The sequence below is a fragment of the Hippocampus zosterae genome, chromosome 4 (genome assembly GCF_025434085.1).
Source record: "Hippocampus zosterae strain Florida chromosome 4, ASM2543408v3, whole genome shotgun sequence".
Classification (NCBI taxonomy): Eukaryota; Metazoa; Chordata; class Actinopteri; order Syngnathiformes; family Syngnathidae; genus Hippocampus; species Hippocampus zosterae.
In genome coordinates, this window is record NC_067454.1 from 16331453 (window position 1) to 16348789 (window position 17337).

The 17337-nt window shown below is 44.3% G+C and overlaps 1 long non-coding RNA gene across 1 annotated transcript; it reads right to left on the reverse strand.

Annotated features, from left to right (window-relative positions):
- Positions 1-103: 103 nt before the first annotated feature.
- On the reverse strand, positions 104-6532 carry LOC127599619 (uncharacterized). The gene is made up of 3 exons (XR_007962152.1): positions 5615-6532; positions 5163-5305; positions 104-466 (listed from the first exon to the last, which is right to left on the reverse strand). It is a non-coding gene; the product is annotated as an uncharacterized LOC127599619 (long non-coding RNA).
- Positions 6533-17337: the final 10805 nt, after the last annotated feature.

The window sequence follows — 17337 nt, forward strand, 5'->3', positions numbered from 1 at the left end:
TGAATAAAACAGACATTGCAAATACACAGTCGTGAATACTTCTACAATGGTCAGTTTAATATTTCTTCAAGAACCTCATTTGGGAATATATTTTGGATTGAGGTTAATTGTCTATGTTGGGGGTTGGCACTGGTAACAATAATGTCCTTTAATTTTTCTTGGAGCCATTCCTGTCTCTCTCCCACTTGTTTGTGTTCCTGAACATTGTGCATTAACTGTACCTCACTGATGGTTCTCTTTCTGCACACAAAAAAATACCACAGTCACTCTGAGGAAAAGATGATGAATGATCAATGAGTGACTTCTTTTTCTTTTCTGTCCTCCTTGACTAGAAAAGACAGCATTGATTTCCCACACATTAGAACGGCGCTTACCTCAGTGGTTTTGCATCTGTGTGCAAACTTGAAAAGAGGAGTATAAAAATGGTTGTTTCAAAGCAGCGTAGCACGAACATGCTGATGATGGGCTGAAAATAAGAAAGATATCGGGTTAAGAAAAGTTCCTTGTGAATTATCGCTGTATGAAAATTAATTTGGTCAAGCAGCACAGCTTCCAAAGGGGGAAAAATATCAAGCCAATATCTTACCAGTTTTGTCCTTATATCCAGGAAATGTCTTTTGATTTTCCTTTTATTTTTGCTGTTGTGATCAGACACAAGGTACATAAACAGAGGAGTCAAACTTGTTGATCAGTCTTTTGGTGGGAGTGGGCTTCTGGCCTTTATATACACATGGACAAGCCCTCCCCTGGTCATCAATGAGCAATTTCACAGTTGATGTCACTTTACCAATGCATCGATGGGGACAGGACAGGCATCCATGCTCGTGATACCACTACTTACTACCAACTCAGCTTTCGACACCTGCGCAGCGCACTGCCCGCCCGTCCTTTGCTTTTGCTCTCAGTCCAGTTTCACCCTTCATTCGAAATAAGGCTGCCTCATTAGTGCATCAAACACAGTGGTGTTAGTGTAGCTTACTTTAGGTGTCACACTATGGGACTCTGTTAAAAAAGTACACTCTATGAAATGGCAACCACTGTCAATTCAATTTATTTGATGGTTTATGCTACATAATGCATGCATGTAAAGGTCAGGACAGTGGGGAAAGGGAGCAGGCGTGTCAGACAATCCATTGAGACTAATCCGCTAGTAACTCACTTCACTTAACCATTTAGAGGGCACTCAAAATTGTAACCCTGGAAAATTATTGTTGTACATTACAAGACTCCAGGAACAACATTTTCATCGGTGAAGATATTTGGGGTTCAGCAGTCACAATTTAGTGAATTGCCTGAATATCTGTCCAAATATGGTTGCCAGCCAATCGCAGGACATAGACAAACAACCATCCACACTCACAATCACACCTTTGGACAATTTTGAGCTTTCAATAAACCTACGATGCATTTTTTTGGCATGTCGGATGAAACCGGATTACCCAGACGAAAACCCTTCGCAGGTGCGGGGGGAACATGCAAACTCACCACCGGAAGGCCGGGGCTGCAATTGAACCCCAGATCTCTTCACTTTGAGGTGGACGTGCTAACAAGTCAACCACCTGCTGTAAAGGTTATAACACTGCCGCAATATGCCATTAACTTCAAATCCTTTATTTAACTAGATGAACATCAGTGAGTACAAAACCTCTTTTACAAAATGATCTAGCTGACTAGCCAAGCGAGGCTGACGCCAACGCTTTTTTTTTTAGCCCGTCATTGTTAGCATTGAGTGAAACACGTATCTAAAGCAAAGCTATATTGTTCTTTTACATATGCAATGAGTAATTCACGTTGCTTCATGTATAATTTGACAGTAAATTTCAACTGTGAGTGCCATTAAAATTTTGATTAAAAAATGTGCTAAATTGTTTCTTGTTGTGAAGTGAGCTGAATTGACTTCACTGCCACCATGCAGCGCTCTTATCAAAAATATTGCTTGCAAGTCAAAGTAACATCTATCTATCCATCCATCCGTTATCTGAGCCGCTTATCCTCACAATAGCCGCGGGCATGTTGGAGCCTCTCCCAACCATCTTCGGGCAGTACGCGGTGTAAGCTGTTTTCAGAGGTTATTTTTAAACAAAATAAAAATCGTCATTGTTTTTAACTTTTATAAAAGTAGGCTGAGAACCACTGCAGTTTAATGCATGTAGCCTGCTTTGTGAGCCTTGGCAAAACATGTCTATAAGCTTTAAGATTTATGAATAACATCGACAGCGTCACAAGGTGAATTAAGTAACCCACAAAGACCTTCTAAATATTTCACAAGAAGAAAAATGTTCCTTCACACCTCCTTTTCTACAGCGTTGACTTCATTTTTTAGATCTTACAACAAGATGCAATTTTACGCCCACTGAAAACAGCAAATGTGAAGGTCTCCATCTGCTGGTGTCTTGACCACCTGCGGTGTCAAGTTAACTACATTTTCTTTAAAACGAGAGCAATCCACCCGCCCAAGATGCTTTGGTTAGCTCATGCAGTCTCAATGTGAGCCATGTCAGTAATGGTATGCTGCTGGTGTCCAGGAGGAATTGACAGTGAAGGATGCGAGCAATTGCATGCAAATCATTAACCAGTTCACAAAAGAAAGTAAGGCACATTAAAAACCAAAAAACAAACAAACTTTGAACTGCAAATGGATGTGTTTGCTCAACAGATTGTCAATGTAAAAATATGATTGAGGAATTTCAAGCCCCAGTTAATTTTTAGATGGGCATTTGAATTAAATCATCTTACTGGAAATGTGTCTCGATTTAATACCCTACAGGAAAATTCAATGTAGGCCCATAAAGAGTTTTTCATGACACACGTGTGTTTCACACTTGTAAGCCTCTGTGTAGAATGTATCGATGCTTCCATTGAACTCTATGTATGGTATTATTTTGTTTATTTTTATTTTTTTTTTCATGAAATGAGGTCATCTTGCTTGAAGGTATCATATGACGAAAAGGTGTATATTTAGACGTGACATCATCCCACCTTTGCCTATGAAACCAAACAAACACAAAGAACATTTAAGTCATACCTTTTGTATAACCCGTTATTGCTTTTTAAGGGCGTTACAATCCAGCGGCCGATAAATCATTCAAATGGTGATGCAGCTTCATCTTCGTGGCGTTGCCACCGTTTTGCCGACAAAATCTGGGCTTTATCCCGCTGTTACAAAGGCTTGCGAAGACATGCAAGTCTTGTGGTTTATGGGAATACTCGCACATCAATCTATCACATACTCTTGATATGGGGTGTCTGACTATCCGGCACAGGTGGTGCTGGTGTCAAGTTCGAATCTCATCACTGAGGCGCACATTGAGGCCCACCAGGGGGACAAGCGTTTAAACCAATGTTAGTGTGCATCATTATGACATATGGGCTACAAGTGTGAATACTGAAGGACAAGCATCCACACATCCAACTCAATGTCACACCTAGGACCATGATTTGTATTTTTTCTGTTCTTTTAGAGGCTTGAACGTATAAGGACAAAGCCCTCGTCAACGTCATCAGGTGAGAATAGACTTGTACTTTCTCACATAATTTCAGCTCACTACCGTATATCCTCTACCAAACAAACTTTGGACCATGGAATTTCACCACGTGAAAGTTGTTGTTACTAATTTCGGAAAGTTAAAAAAATGGAACCCAAACCCCCTCAGTCAAACATTCTGATTGAGTTCTCATCATTCCACACTTATTAAAAAAATTGAAATAAAAATAATTAGATATTTGTAAATGTAATTTCGACCATTTCATTCATCCACACTTAAATTTGATACAGAGGCATAGTGGAGCATCTAACTGTCTCAATTCCATTATCATCCCTCCAGTCATTCCAAAACTTGAATGACTGGACAATCCCAGCCCACATGAAATGTAGGTGGAATTCCTATCATTTTCCTCACACATTTCAAGCATACTTCACAGCAGCGCCATCACTCAGTGATTAACTTAGACCTGCATCTAAAATATTGGGCCACCTCCATGGTGACTGTGGTGAGCATATTAGGCGCAGAGACCACGGGTTTTCCAAATGATGTGGCACTCATGCAATGGCCTTGCCTCAAAACACAAAGTTTGTCCCTGTGCTGCTGATGTTATCAGGTCAAAGTCACAACAAAAATGTACCACTTGAGTTGGAGGATAATCATTTTCTCACTACAAACGACAGTCAGACAGGTCTGATGTGATTTATTTTCCGTTCACATCCCGAAGACGGCGTACTGTATTTGCATGGTAGTTGGGGGTTGATATCCCATTGAGCATCTGATGTCAATTCAACATCCATATGACATCAAAATCCAATCTTCAACATTAAATCAAAGTCAAATTGATGCCATGTGCCCGCTGGGTTATGTTTGGTGTTTTAACCAGCACTATAATCCCAAATCGATTTCTTTCCTTGACATAGTGAAGCAAGCAGACACTACAGTAATTGTGTATTCTAATTAAAAACTAGAATGTTTTTTTAAAAGAACCCTATACAATCAACACAGCAATTGAAATGTAGCGATGTACGACACTACGCATAGAAAACTATTTGTTTCAAAATGGCAGATATTGAGAGTTAATACTTCAAATATGAGTATGAGAGGCATGCTATCCATTTTGTGGCTGGGACTGGACAAACATGACTAGAGTCAGACTTAAGTTGCAAGTTTTAGGATTTGGGACTATCTGTACTGACGTTTATGGAAGCCTTAATTGACTTTAACATCGTATTTAGACTCAACTCGCCTTAGACTTGAAAAATCTTACAGATTTATATTTCAATGAATGCATTTTCAAGATAGTACAACATTCATTTGGTATAATGAAAGAGACGTTATGTTTGGTTTAGCGCATGCAAACATTACAAGCCATTACAGACACATTGAAAAAGCCAACTTGTTTGGCAAGTTGGAGTGAGCTCATAAAATGATTACATTTAGTTTCAAGGATCGCATATTTTTGTTAATTAAAAAATGGGGAAAAAGAGAAAGGCACTATAACACAAAGACAGACAAACGTCTATCTCAGCAGTCTTTGGCCAGTAGGTGGGGGACAATCGCTGGGCACACAGAGACGAACAACCATCCACGCTCACACTCACACCTAGGTATAATTTATAGAGTGTTCAATCAGCCTGCTATTCATGTTTTTTGGAATGTGGGAGGAAACCGGAGTACCTGGAGAAAACCCACGCAGACACGGGGAGAACATGCAAACTCCACACCAGGAGGCCGGAGCTGGAACTGAACCTGGAATTGCACTGCGAGGTCGACGTGCTAATCACTGGACACCAGGCCGCCTTGTTTCAGATGATGTTCACCTAAGAACAGCCAAACAGCCGTGCAGTTGGAAATAAATCAGTATTATAAACAACAATTGCTGGGTCAGACTTCATTTGAGCTTGATGTTGGTTACGCCTTGAAGTGAGAAGACAATTAAGTGTTATAAAATGCAGACATTGGTTAGGGACTAATAAAAACCAGATGATCAGGAAGTGTCATGGTGCGAATATATATGACTGAGCAAGATTGTATGACTTGCTTAACTGAAGTAATTGTTTGACTTTGACTCTACTTGAAATTTAGTGTCAGCTTGACTTTTGCGACTTGCGTATTTATATGTGACTTACTCCAACATCTGCTACGTGTCCTCATTAGGGTCGTGAAGTGACCTAGAACTGCCTGGCTGACGTACTGTACACTCTGGTGTGGTCGCCAGGCATTTGCAGGGCATCTAAAGACAAACATACATACCAATGGCTCATGTTAGTTTCGATTAACATACATGTTATTGGAACACGGAAAGAAGCCAAAGGAGGAGGAGAAAACGCAGACACATCATGCAAACGCCACACGGGGAGGAGTGAAAGATTCAACCACAAGAGGTCACTGTGAGACAACAGTAGAATAGAGCCAAGCAGCCTCTCAAAAGTTTTCAGTCACCATTGTGTTTTTACCTGAATACAATTTCATAACCTCTAAGTGTTTTTGTGCCTTTTTTCCCCTTCATAATATTCACGAGTTAAAAAATCAGAAACTGATTTGGACAACTTTTTAAGTTGATAGAAAATACGTCATTATCATAATCAACAGTTAACACATAAATGCAATGACATTAAATAAGACCTGTTCTACATCATATTAGGTGATTAGTTTAGATTCCTGGAAATGTATTCATTTAAATCATTTCTAATGGGATAAATGTAGCGTACTGCATCACAGTCGACGCGTTTTTTAAACTGAATAATGAAACAAATCGACAGTGCCACTTTGAAAATGAATATTAAATAATACTGACGATGACGAAAATAACACACACGCACACACAAATACACACACACGCACACGCACACACGCACACACATACCCACACACGCACACAAATACTAAAATTGATATAAAATTCGAGACAGAAATTGGATTTTTCTGGATCACAAGGTCCATGGCACAGCTCTTGACCACGTTATACCACATAAATATATTTAATAAGAATAAGAAAACCTTTATTCGTCTCATTCAGAGTGTAATGTTAAATTTGTCGTTTTCTCGGCAGATGACTAAGTGTTATGTTTGGCACAAATTTGATGGATCCCAGCAACTTGTGTGTGTGTGTGTGTGTGTGTGTGTGTGTGTGTGTGTGTGTGTGTGTGTGTGTGTGTATATATATATATATATATATATATATATATATATATATATTGCTGTGTTGATTGTATAGGGTTCTTTAAAAAAACATTCTAGTTTTTAATTAGAATACACAATTACTGTAGTGTCTGCTTGCTTCACTATGTCAAGGAAAGAAATCGATTTGGGATTATAGTGCTGGTTAAAACACCAAACATAACCCAGCGGGCACATGGCATCAATTTGACTTTGATTTAATGTTGAAGATTGGATTTTGATGTCATATGGATGTTGAATTGACATCAGATGCTCAATGGGATATCAACCCCCAACTACCATGCAAATACAGTACATATATATATATATATATATATATACACACACACACACACACACACACACACACACCCCTCCGTGAGTCGTCACCTTACCGTGGTGGAGGGGTTTGTGTTTCCCAATGATCCTAGAAGCTAAGTTGTCTGGGGCTTTATGCCCCTGGCAGGGTCACCCATGGCAAACAGGTTCTAGGTGAGGGGCCAGACAAAGCACGGCTCAAAAGACCCCTTATGATGAGTAAAATTAATGGATCTCAGTTTCCCTTGCCCGGACGCGGGTCACCGGGGCCCCCCTCTGGAGCCAGGCCTGGAGGTGGGGCTCGTTGGCAGGCGCCTGGTGGCCGGGCTTACACCCATGGGGCCCGGCCGGGCACAGCCCGAAGAGGCAACGTGGGTCCCCCTTCCCATGGGCTCACCACCCATGAGAGGGGCCAAAGGGGTCGGGTGCAATGTGAGCTGGGCGGCAGCCAAAGGCGGGGACCCTGGTGGTCCGATCCTCGGCTGCAGAAGCTAGCTCTTGGGACATGGAATGTCACCTCTCTGGCAGGGAAGGAGCCCGAGCTGGTATGTGAGGCAGAGAATTTCCGACTGGATATAGTCGGACTTGCCTCCACACACAGCCTGGGTTCTGGTACCAGTTCTCTCGAGAGGGGTTGGACTCTCTTCCACTCTGGAGTTGCTCACGGTGAGAGGCGCAGAGCAGGTGTGGGCATACTCATTGCCCCCCGGCTCAGTGCCTGTACATTGGGGTTCACACCGGTAGACGAGAGGGTTGCCTCCCTCCGCCTTCGGGTGGGTGGACGGGTCCTGACTGTTGTTTGTGCATATGCACCAAACAGCAGCTCAGCATACCCACCCTTTTTGGAGTCCTTGGAGGGTGTGCTGGAGAGTACTCCTGCTGGGGACTCCATTGTTCTGCTGGGGGACTTCAATGCTCACGTGGGCAATGACAGTGATACCTGGAGGGGCGTGATTGGGAGGAACGCCCCCCCCGATCAAAACCCGAGTGGTGTTTTGTTATTGGACTTCTGTGCTCGTCACGGATTGTCCATAACGAACACCTTGTTCAAACATAAGGGTGTCCATATGTGCACTTGGCACCAGGACACCCTAGGCCGCAGTTCGATGATCGACTTTGTAGTTGTATCATCGGATTTGCGGCCGCATGTTCTGGACACTCGTGTGAAGAGAGGGGCGGAGCTGTCAACTGATCACCACCTGGTGGTGAGTAGGCTCCGCTGGTGGGGGAAGATGCCGGTCCGTCCTGGCAGACCCAAACGTATAGTGAGGGTTTGTTGGGAGCGTCTGGCGGAATCCCCTGTCAGAAGGAGTTTCAACTCCCACCTCCGACAGAGCTTTTCCCATGTTCCGGGGGAGGCGTGGGACATTGAGCCCGAGTGGACCATGTTCCGTGCCTCTATTGTTGAGGCGGCCAATCTGAGTTGTGGCCATAAGGTGGTTGGTGCCTGTCGTGGCGGCAATCCCCGTACTCGCTGGTGGACACCAGCAGTAAGGGATGCCGTCAAGCTGAAGAAGGAGTCCTATCGAGCCTTTATGGCCTGTGGGACCCCAGAGGCAGCTGACGGGTATCGACTGGCCAAGCGGACCGCGGCTTCGGTGGTCGCCGAGGCAAAAACCCGAGCGTGGGAAGAGTTCGGTGAGGCCATGGAAGCCGACTTCCGGACGGCTTCGAGGAAATTCTGGTCCACCATCCGACGTCTCAGGAGGGGGAAGCAGTGCACCACTAACACTGTGTACAGTGGGGATGGGGCGCTGCTGACTTCGACTCGGGACGTTGTGAACCGGTGGGCAGGGTACTTCGAAGACCTCCTCAACTCCACCAACACGCCTTCCTTGGAGGAAGCAGAGCCTGGGGACTCTGAGGTGGGCTCTCCTATCTCTGTGGTTGAAGTCACCGATGTTGTTAAAAAGCTCCTCGGTGGCAAGGCCCCAGGGGTGGATGAGATCCGCCCGGAGTTCCTCAAGGCTCTGGATGTTGTGGGGCTGTCCTGGTTGACACACCTCTGCAACATCGCGTGGTCAACAGGGAGAGTGCCTCTGGATTGGCAGACCGGGGTGGTAGTCCTTCTTTTTAAAAAGGGGGACCGGAGGGTGTGTTCCAACTACAGAGGGATCACACTCCTCAGCCTCCCTGGTAAGGTCTATTCAGGGGTGCTGGAGAGGAGGGTCCGTCAGGAAGTCGAGCATCAGATTGAGGAGGAGCAGTGTGGTTTTCGTCCCGGCCGTGGAACAGTGGACCAGCTCTACACCCTTAGCAGGGTCCTTGAGGGTATGTGGGAATTCGCCCAACCAGTGTACATGTGTTTTGTGGACTTGGAGAAGGCGTTTGACCGTGTCCCTCGGGGAGTTCTGTGGGGGGTGCTTCGTGGGTATGGGGTACCGAACCCCCTGATACGGGCTGTTCGGTCACTATACCACCGATGTCAGAGTTTGGTTCGCATTGCCGGCAGTAAGTTGGAATCATTTCCAGTGGGGGTAGGACTCCGCCAAGGCTGCCGTTTGTCGCCGATTCTGTTCATAACCTTTATGGACAGAATTTCTAGGCGCAGCCGAAGCGTTGAGGGGGTCCGTTTTGGGGGCCTCAGTATTACATCCCTGCTTTTTGCAGATGATGTGGTGCTGTTGGCTCCTTCAAACGGGGCTCTCCAACTCTCACTGGAGCGTTTCGCAGCCGAGTGTGAAGCGGTTGGGATGAAAATCAGCACCTCCAAATCTGAAACCATGGTCCTCAGTCGGAAAAGGGTGGAGTGCCCCCTCCGGGTCGGGGAGGAGATCTTACCCCAAGTGGAGGAGTTCAAGTATCTTGGGGTCTTGTTCACGAGTGGGGGTAGGAGGGAGCATGAGATCGACAGGCGGATCGGTGCAGCGTCTGCTGTGATGCGGACGTTGTATCGGTCTGTCGTGGTGAAGAAGGAGCTGAGCCAAAGGGCGAAGCTCTCAATTTACCGGTCGATCTACGTCCCAACCCTCACCTATGGTCACGAGCTATGGGTCGTGACCGAAAGAACGAGATCCCGGATACAAGCGGCTGAAATGAGTTTTCTCCGCAGGGTGTCCGGGCTCTCCCTTAGAGATAAGGTGAGAAGCTCAGTCATCCGGGAGGGGCTCAGAGTCGAGCCGCTTCTCCTCCACATCGAGAGGAGCCAGATGAGGTGGCTTGGGCATCTGATTCGGATGCCTCCTGAGCGCCTCCCCGGTGAGGTGTTCCGGTCATGTCCCACCGGGAGGAGACCCCGAGGAAGACCCAGGACACGCTGGAGAGACTATGTCACCCAGCTTGCCTGGGAACGACTCGGGATCCCCCGGGGAGAGCTGGAAGAAGTAGCTAGGGAGAGGGAAGTCTGGGCTTCCCTGCTAAAGCTGTTGCCCCCGCGACCCGGCCCCGGATAAGCGGTAGATGATGGATGGATGGATGGATATATATATATATATACCGTATTTTCACGACTATAAGGCGCCATTAAAAGTCTTAAATTTTCTCCAAAATGGACAGGACGCCTTATGGTGCGGAGCGTCCTTTATATGCGCTGAGTTCCAAAATCTGACAGCCGACACGCTGTTTATATAGAGAAAAGGCGGAAGTGACTGTGGCCAGGCATGCGGGAGAGAAGTCGGCCAATCAGGGAAGGGTGGGCGTGTATATATACATATATGGAGAGGGAGAGAGAGAGAGAGAGAGAGAGAGAGAGAGAGAGAGAGAGAGAGAGAAAGCTTCACACGAGAGAAATGTTGATTTTGCTGTGGCTACTCCTTCTTTCCGCTCGGCAATGCGTAGCAACTCACACTAGCATGTGATGCATTCAATGACAACTGAGATGTGCAGTCCTCTGCTTCTGATACAGAGGATGAGGACTTTGATGGATTTCTGGGTGATGATTGATCGAAAAACGTGAGAACATTGTACGATGGCTAAATAAAATACACCCAAACTCAGTTCTGATTTGTTGCCTTTTTAAAAACGTGTTTTTATCTTATCTGTATGTCTTGGCATGCTACCGTATGCTTCAAGCTAACGTGTTAGAGTGCGCGCATGCATGCCGTATGTTTAAGCTGGCGTATGTTTTACCACTGTAAAACTGCGGCCATTCGTACGATGCGTCCTGTGTATGTGTAAAATACAGAAATGTCACGCATTACTGAGACTGCGGCCATTAGTACGATGCGTCTAATAGTCGTGAAAATACGGTACACACACATATATATATGTGTATATATATACAGTATGCAATTGACGGGATAGCACTTCAAACCCACATGGTATGACAGGAATGAATTAGAAATGCAGCCAGAATATTTCAGTGCAAATATTGAAGGCGATTGCCATCACTACTGAATTATTTATAATGTTCATGTTCCAGTAGTGTTGCAAGTCTCCCAGTGTTTTGTGCAATACTGATCTTTTGAGCAGAGAGCAGAAGGGACTCTTGAAAGATGCCAATTCTCAGAAAAGTCATTTCATGTCTTAGTGTAGGTTGTTATCATGACACACCGACCCCACTGTGAAATCCAATCACAATCTCCGTAATACACAGATGTACAGGAGCGGCACTGCTTTCATGGAGAAAAGTTGTATGTGTGATATTGCACGTGTGATATTCTCAATACTACAGACACGATTTAGCATTTTTAGTCTAGTAAGTAGAAGGTGTTTTATAAAACCGGTCATGTTCAGATACCGTATAGAAAATACAATTTACAACTAAAAGCAGGTTGTGGTGTGCAAGGGATGAAATGCATGTCTGGATGACCTTCTCAAGGTCTGAAGGAAGGAAGGAGAGACGGAAGCTGGCTAAAGCTACGTGTGGTGCACAGAAGCATTTGTGGCCGCTTGTCACATGTCTCCTACAGCATGAACAGCACTTAAGTGGATGTGTCTTTTTCAAGTTTTCATCCAGTTAACGCTCTTGAATTATTAACTCCCAAGGCAAAGCGCTGTTTACTTGCTTTTGTGAACAAATCTCCTTTGCTTACGGTGACTGCACAGTGCACTCAAGGCATAGTTCTGATGGGTTGAATTCACAGCCCACAGTGAACATGTTTTGAGAAATATCTTTTGAATTTAGGAACATTCTCAAAGGTGTTATTTGTACATCTTGATGCACATATTATTTAGATTTATTTTCTTTTAATCACTTGAGGGCTTGCACCAGAGCCACCTTTTTCAGACTGAAAATGAGCGCAAGGGAAATCATAATCATTTATAAGGGCAGCTATTAGCGGAGGTTAACAGGTATGCATAAAGCATGTGTTGTCTTCATTATAAGGCTCTTTATTTTGGGGGGCTCTAGACATCTTTGTTTTTTGTTTATTTTGGTCCAATATGACTCTTTCAACATTTTGGCTTGCCGACCCCTGGTCTCGTGGTACACTCACCTGAGTTGTGTGCGGGCAGCGTGGGATCAGTGCTCACTGAGTGACGGTGTGGTTGTGGGTCTGAATGGTTGTTTGTTGCTATATGTGCCCTGCGACTGACTGGCAACCACTTCAGGGTTTCAGTCCGCCTAACGCCCGAAGTCAACTAGGATAGGCTTCATCTACTCCCCACGATTCTCTTCAGGATAAGTAAAGTTGAATATGGATGGATGGAAGCTTCTCAACCTTCCTCATCTCCCGTCAACCATCATGTGACTGAAGGCTTCCTGCCGTCACAAATTTATTCTCAGGTGACTGTTATTCTTGCGCTACATCCTTCCAAGCTTCCTCTAGGCATTGCGAATGAACTTGCTCTCTGGCATCGACATCACGGAGCTTTGCGAATTCCCCAAAGACCTTCGCAGTGCACATAAATAAAGCCGGCACCTGAGTGGGATTCAAAGCAAATGTCACATGTGAGAGGAATCGCGTCAAAGGATTTAGCGTCCGGTTGATTACAGCGGTTTCATGACTAAACTCGAAAGACTTATGTAAAACAATGTAAGGTATGTTCTTTGTCGCGATCATTCTCAAGCTATAACTCACTTGTGGACACACATGCAGCAATGTGAATTGTTGACCTTTTGCAACCCACCGCCACCGCATGGCTGCGAAGATTACTGTGAAGTAACACAAGCTGGGCTTGTTTTATTATCATCAAAGACTGTAAGTGAATAAATTCCATTAAAGGCTGGCAGCGGCGAATGCACAAACAGAATTTTAAAGCGGCTCCTCTAAATAGAACGTCTTTATGCTGGAACGTGAATGCCACCGCAGGAATTGAACAAAATCAAATGCAGAGTACTGCTTTGAGGTGACACAGTTTGAGCCGTTCTACTGGACCTCTTCAACAAATGGGACAAGCAGTTCTCTAACAATTACCGGGGGCATCAGCGTCATCAGCACTGAAATGAAATTCTTCGCGTTGAACCATTTAGAGCAGTTTTAGTCACAGGGCTCGGCACACAAGACCAAACCGAGGTGCGCCTGATGAATTGCCATCATGGCATCCAAGCCGTACTCAAGAGATGATATATGTCGACATTTGCTTTTGGCCTGTGCATCAGCATCAGTCAAAAACCCAAACTGAATGGAAATGCGCCATCTAAACACATCAGTTACAATGAACAAGCTGAATCTGACAGCAATTTCATTAGGATTGACAGGGGTGGTAAATTCCTTTTGCCAGTCTGGTACATGCGTCAATCGGAGTTGTCAGGGTGCTTCCTGTCTGCACATTGGGCTCTCTTAACATCTTGCCATCATCGTTGACGTACCGGTACTTAAAAATGGCCACTTCCATCCAGAGCTGGTCCATGACGGGAGGGCTTGTTTTTGAATACTTGTGACTGGTGTTGCCACAATTAGCTTGAAAAAGTAACTTTTTGTTACTTTACTGTTTACTTGCTTTAAAAGTTACTCTATTGACAGCTTGATTTGAACAGTAACTAGGGTAAAGTACATATTACTGCATACTCCCACAATATATTTCACAAAGCTGTAAATACAGTAATGCTTTGTGCTACAATATTAGTATCATAACTATAGTCTGATTACTTGAGGGGAAAAATGAACCTGTTAATTAGTTGTTACCAAATAAGGTGCGCATTTGGAGTCGCGCTTTATTGAGGGATGCATGACCGGACCGGCGCCACTGCTTGCAACTTGTTTTGAATCACGCCATTGCTTTCATAAAAGTGTTGATAACAATCGTAAAACAACCGTGCAAGATCGATGACTGACTTCCATCTTGTTAAATCCTTTACATATGCGTTTGGCTTTTCCTTTGACATCTGAGGCTCATTAGTTAAAGAGTGCTTCAAATGGGGTGTTGGGAGAAAAACAAAAGAACAACAAACAAAGGAAGATGTTGAACAAGCCAAATTAGACACGCTATTTGTAAAGCATCAGTCACCTCCTCACTAATCTCAAAGAGTAAAAAGCTAATGTGAAGAATTAGCCTTTGTAGTCTAATGAATGAGTCAAATGTACCACCCTAATGAGGACAAGCAGTATAGAAAATGGATGGCTGGTTCGTGAATTTGAGCGATTCAGCGAAAGCACTTGAAGTGGAACAAGTCTTTGAGTGGAGCCGATGGCTGCAAAGAGAATTCACACTTGCAGGCAAAGTGCTGAGAACTTTTCTTGTTACAGCTTCATCTCAGGAAAGCAGGGAGAACATCTGGTGCAGAGTCATATGTGCTGACTTGTCGTGACACTTCCATTGTGTTGCCTCACTTAGTGGCTGCCGGCGCTCGATGAAAATGGGCCTCTTTGAAAAAGGGAGATAAAGACTGGAAAATTGTCTTTTGGAAGCGGAGAAGTGGGAAGCAGACGGGAACGAGTGCAGCACATTCAAAAGGCTCCTTTTGTACAAGACTGTTTCGATTCTGAGCTAAACACAAGAAAAATCGCCATTTGCAGTCAATCACAAAGATTTGGATGGAAATTGTTCCGTTTACAAATGCAGGTCTCTTCGACATTGTACCCATTGCTTATTTGTGTACCGGTAGTTTGATCTCTTACTTCCTCCTCTGTTCATTTTATCATGAGCCAAAAGTCGGAAGAATCAAAACAAGAGTACATTTGACTCAATTACTGACGATAAATGTTTAATGACAGTGAACTAAAGATGGCTGAGGTTGGGTCAAAATTGCAATTGGGTCAATAAATTAAGTACCATATGTTGATTTTATCTTATGAGTTTACTAGCTGGTTCGCCGCCCTCCGGGCGGCTCATCAGCTAGTTCCTGCGGAAGGCTGGTAAGGTGGGCCTTCGGCCCACTACAGTGTTGTTGCTTGCTTCAACTTTTTGTTCATCTTCATTGCTTATCGCGAAAATAAAGAGATGTTTAGCTCTACTAAATAACTAACAATTTCATTGCAATGCTTGTGGGTAGACATTTTTTCGCTAAGATGCCCGCGCGATCGTAGTGAGCCACTGCCTGAGCGGCGCAGTGGCGGCGCGCAGCGGCGCGGTGAAGTAGGTACGTTTTGAAAAGGGACAGACAGAAGGACAGACCGCGTGCGGGACGACGCGCAATATATATATAGAAGATGACATATGAGGGCAATGCTTCCAAAAGATGGTTATCTTTGGGTCAATGTAGGCTATGTGCAAACAATCTTGAACAAATGGCTACATGAAACTAATCAAACCATTTTTTCTTCAGCTTTTCTTGTGCCTTGGGGACACAACAGTGGCGAAACAGTTTTGCTATAAGAAACAAGAGGTGTATGGGATAAAATGCGTCGCAGGGAAGTAGTTCTTTGCGAATCGGTGTTTTAATGGATTTGTTTCCAAATTACATGTGGAAGATGAGAGATGGGCGGCCCGGTAGTCCAGTGGTTAGCACGTCGGCTTCACAGTGCAGAGGTACCGGGTTCGATTCCAGCTCCGGCCTCCCTGTGTGGAGTTTGCATGTTCTCCCCGGGCCTGCGTGGGTTTTCTCCGGGTGCTCCGGTTTCCTCCCACATTCCAAAAACATGCGTGGCAGGCTGATTGAACACTCTAAATTGTCCCTAGGTGTGAGTGTGAGCGTGGATGGTTGTTCGTCTCTGTGTGCCCTGTGATTGGATGGCAACCGATTCAGGGTGTCCCCCGCCTACTGCCCGGAGACAGCTGGGATAGGCTCCAGCACCCCCCTCGACCCTAGTGAGGATCAAGCGGTTCGGAAGATGAATGAATGAATGAATGAAAGATGAGAGATTTAACTCTATCGCCTCCCTGTGGCCCCGAACTGTGAAGGGCTTTTCACACTGCACATGTACAGTAGCACAATTCCCTTAGCTGTTGATCAACCCACTCATTGTTTCGTAGATGCTCTCGCGACCCAATGCCATGCGGCTGAGTTTGGTGGTGCAGGAGGTGAGCATCGTAAAAACGGTGCACAAACCAACTGATAGGTGTAATACGTTTATCTGTCACAATGTGTTTTTTGTTGGTGTTGTTTTTTGGGTTGCGTCATTGGTCAGCACGTATCTACCAGGACTTGTCTCCACGCCAACAATAACCAGATGGCCTGCTACCGGGTCAGGCACAGTTCACTGCTGCAAGTGCAAGTTTTGGCTTTTACTTTCATTTTTGGAGCAGTTGGCATATTTTGACACTTTGCCAGCTGGAGGACCCTTAGATGATAAGAAAATAGTGTGTTTCAAAGTTCCTGCTCAAAGAAAAATGGACGGTGAAAACCAACAATTTAAAGAAGAGCTGCCTGCGTAGAATATAAAATAATCAGAGTGTTACTGCGTCACTTGCGGTGTAAATAGGAATCAGTTATTTCACAAGTAATCAATTATCAAATTCAACAGTAGATGTTCTCTTTTTTCTCCAGTGCTCCATTGAGAGCACATTGATTATCTTTGTGATGAATGAAAACGATAAAAAACTACAATAGTTGCAAACATCTGCTCTTACTTTCAAAATCAATGATCTCTTTTTTGTTTTGGTTGATTTCCTGACATGTGGCCTAAAGCAGAAAGTGAATCATAATCAATTTATGTTTATTTTCTGCACTGTTAATGAGAAATAATGTGTTTTTTTTTAAATCAAAGGTTACGAAAAAAATATTTACCTGATTCTACAATTAAAAAAAAATAAACAACCCCCCCCCCAACAAATCTTTCTTCTTTATCTTTACACGGTCAAAATGTCGTGTGCTTAGCTTGAGAGAGTCGTTTTTTTAGTCTGTTGCTCCATAAACTTGTTGCTCATTGGCCAGAGAAAGTAACATGATGTTCCTAAGTGAAAAGGGCTGGAAAAAAAGCACACGTCTATGCAAAAATGACCTCATTTCAATGTGCAAATATGCACTTCAATAATGAAATGCACACTACAGCTTGAAAAGTGGACACAGGATCAAGGATGTTGGCTTGAAGAAGGCAACGTGAAGAATACACCCACGCATGTGGTAGGAAATTCTGCAGAATGAATAGATGGTTCACATTCAACTCTTTTGATG